We start from the raw sequence: 3,441 nt of genomic DNA, 5'->3' as shown, positions 1-3,441 counted from the left end.
TACAAATCCCAAAATTTCAAAATCCCAAAATCAGCTATTGAGCTGATTTTGGGCCAAAATCCCAAAACTTGGGAATTATATACATGTTTTTCCAAAATAAAGTTGGAAAATATGTTTTGAAAACGTATGTCCAAACACATTTTCATCTTCAAACCAAACTTCACTCAAATCAGATTTTTCAAAATAAATTTGGGATCTATGGCCAAACGCTAGCTAAGTCTGGCATATTTATCAAAACGACGTAGTTTTGATGGGGTTCTAGAGTGTTCTATAGTTGGGCTAAAGTGGAGGATTTTGGACTGCTTGTTGGGCAGATTTGGGTTCGTTTTGTGGAGGATTTGGGCCAATGTACACAAATTGAAATGGGGGTGGGCAGAACAGTTAGGTTGTAATTTGGGCCTTTTAAACTTACTTGTATTTCTTTTCTTTCTCCTATTTTGTTAGGCTTCTAATAATCAACAATAATATTAATATATTAAAAAAAACAAGTAACTAACTTATTTATTAGCCTAATCATAATTAATAATGTTTAAATAAAATGCTAATCGTAAGATACGGCAAGATTTATTAAATATAATTTCGTAATATTTTAAAGTTATTGCAAAAAATGTTCTCGCTTAGTGAGATAAAAGAAATAAAAATACTTTTCGTGAAAGGTAACAATAATACGATTAAGGTATGAATAATAAAGACGATAGCAATAGCATTAATAATAAATAATAATTATAATAAATATAATAATAATAATAACAATAACAACAACAACAACAACAACAACAACAACAACAACAACAACAATAATAATAATAATAATAATAATAATAATAATAATAATAATAATAATAATAATAGTAGTAGTAGTAGTAGTAATATTAATAATACTAGTAATAGTGATATTAAGTAAATAATAATAATAATAATAATTAGGTCTAGTTTGTGTTAAAAATGATAAAATAATTATTTTTTACATTATTAGTGATATTAGAAGCTTAAAGAAATAGTTTGGAAGAAAGGAGGGACAAAATTGGGTGTCAACATTACCAATGCGCACAGGAATCGTAAAGCTGCCAGGATCCTTAAGCTTTTGAGGGAGCTTATTTTGGACCCTAGAAGTGCACTCCTCAGTAAGTGCAACTGTCTCAAATTCAGTTAATCTTCTCTTGTGAGCCACTATATCTTTTATGTACTTAGCATACTTTGGAATTTCACGAAGCACATCAACAAGTGGGATATTCAATTGAACCTGGCTCAACATGGAGAGAAATTTGCTGAACATGCGATCATCATTCTTCTTCTGCAATCTCTGGGGAAAAGGTGGTGGTGGCCTTGGGGCCTCCACTGGCTCTAGAATTTCAGCAGTCTTCTTTGGCTCGTTTGTCACTTTAGGGATCAACTCCCCCTCAGGTACGGGCTTATCTTTCCTTTTCTTTGGCACTTCCTCAAGCTCCCTCCCGTTTTTAAGTGTAACTGCATTCACTTGCGGATTCTTTTCTGTATCACTGGGGAGAGCGCCTGCAGGTCTAGTGTTTTGATTTGTTGCTAACTGCCCCATCTGCCTCTCAAGATTTCTGAAGTCGGTCCTGAGTTGCTGATTGTCAATCAACAACTTTTTTAGTAAATCATTTGTGCTCTCTTCCATTTGTTGGGGTGGACTCTGAGGCTGATTGAAACCCCCTTGGGGTCTATACTGATTCTGACTCTACTGATTTCCACCCCATGAGAAGTTGGGATGATTCCTCCAATTTGGATTGTAAGAATTCCCGTATTGTGCAAGGTATGAGTAGTGCAAGGTATGACCTGAGTAGTGCAAGCATGGGAATTCTAGATTGCATATAGGATTGAGTAGAGCAAGTTCTTGAACCTGGGCCTCGGGGAACGGATTCGCGGTTAGGATAGACATATACCTAATTGCCTTGCTTGGTTGATTTACAGAAATTATAAATGCGTTCTTGTTGATTCTAATTCCATAGACATATATGAGTTAGGTTAGCTTGAATAGGCGAGTAAGAACTCGACAGATTCTTATGAGCAATATTAACCCTGTCAACCAATAAACTAGATAAAGTAGTTAGTCAATTCAATTGAAGAATACAATAGGAATGTTAGATAGCCCATAACCCTAGATCGTTTTCATTACATTGATATCATAAAAATCTGCTCTTTCACTGTCCAAAGTTCATTATTTATTTTTATTTATTTTAATTAGTTTAGAATCAAATACTTCTTGGTTTAATTCTTGTATAGATAATTAGGATAGTCTAATTTAGTTAATAGTTAATTACAAGTCCTCGTGGGAACGATACTCTATTCACTACTTTATTACTTGACGATCACGTGCACTTGCGTGAGTGCGTTTGGCCGCAACATCAACCAAAAATTTACTCTATCTATGAGCACTTAACATATTTGAAGCACACTACACCAATGATTATGGTTGATAGCAACAATTAAACTCTAGCATATGCAATCGTCATACACTTCCCTTTACTTATGTCATTCTTCAAAAATATTCAAACAAAGACAATATGCTCACAACAATCCTAGCCTCAAAACTGACTCAATGTCACAATGCACTCATGGCTTGAACACCCAACATCCTAGAGAAGTCTAATAATGTTACCTATCCTTCGTGAAACCATGTTCCCTCACAACCAAGGCAAGAGAGTAAGTTGAATCCACACATTCGAATCTCATGATCAAATATATTTTAAGGACTCATATATATCAAAGAAAATATCATCACCCTCACAAAAGAAGTCACATGCATGTAATTGGTACCATAGGCTTGCCCTTAATGTAAATCTCTACTAATGTAGGCTCGCTCGATCTAAAATCAATTAGGACTTTTTCATGGTTGTAATATGGGCTAAGGGACGGGTAGGATATATTTAGGAATAGTGACTAACCCTCCTAAGCACTTTAACACATCACATAATCAACTTTATGCGCAAATTCTTCAATCCACTTCACTTTCACAAACAATATCACCCCAAATATGCTCCCTTCTTCTTTAAGCACTACATTAATTCATACCCACTAGCAGGAACAAGACAACAATGTGTTCATCTCTATTTTTTTTTCAGATTATTCTTTTTTTTTTTTTCAATTTCTGCTAGTGGTATATTATTTTACAAAACAAGTGCACCTTTCTTCCTTTTATTGGTTTCACTCAAAAGCCACCCCACACTTAGTCCCTTCTTACTTCTTTTAGCGCTCATCTAACAATTAAAGTGCTTTAAGACGTAAAAGGATCAAAACAATGTCAATTAAGAATAAAAAGGGTATAGGCTTGTAATGTGGGTACCAAATAAAAGTCTATAGGCTCAAAAGGGTTGACTAGGGATAAATTTTATTTGTGGTAAGCAATTAAGCTCAAAAAGATCAAAGAAAGCCTAAAATCATTTTTCGAACCGAGCATCACCTAAAATTTTGCTTCAACTC

The 3,441-nt window shown here is 34.3% G+C and overlaps 1 pseudogene; it reads right to left on the bottom strand.

The window, feature by feature from the left end:
* LOC109232322 overlaps positions 1 to 1,639 on the bottom strand; it is an 18,191-nt pseudogene extending 16,552 nt beyond the window's left edge.

Source organism: Nicotiana attenuata, chromosome 1 (assembly GCF_001879085.1).
Source record: "Nicotiana attenuata strain UT chromosome 1, NIATTr2, whole genome shotgun sequence".
Classification (NCBI taxonomy): Eukaryota; Viridiplantae; Streptophyta; class Magnoliopsida; order Solanales; family Solanaceae; genus Nicotiana; species Nicotiana attenuata.
This window is presented reverse-complemented; position numbering and strand designations above follow the sequence as displayed.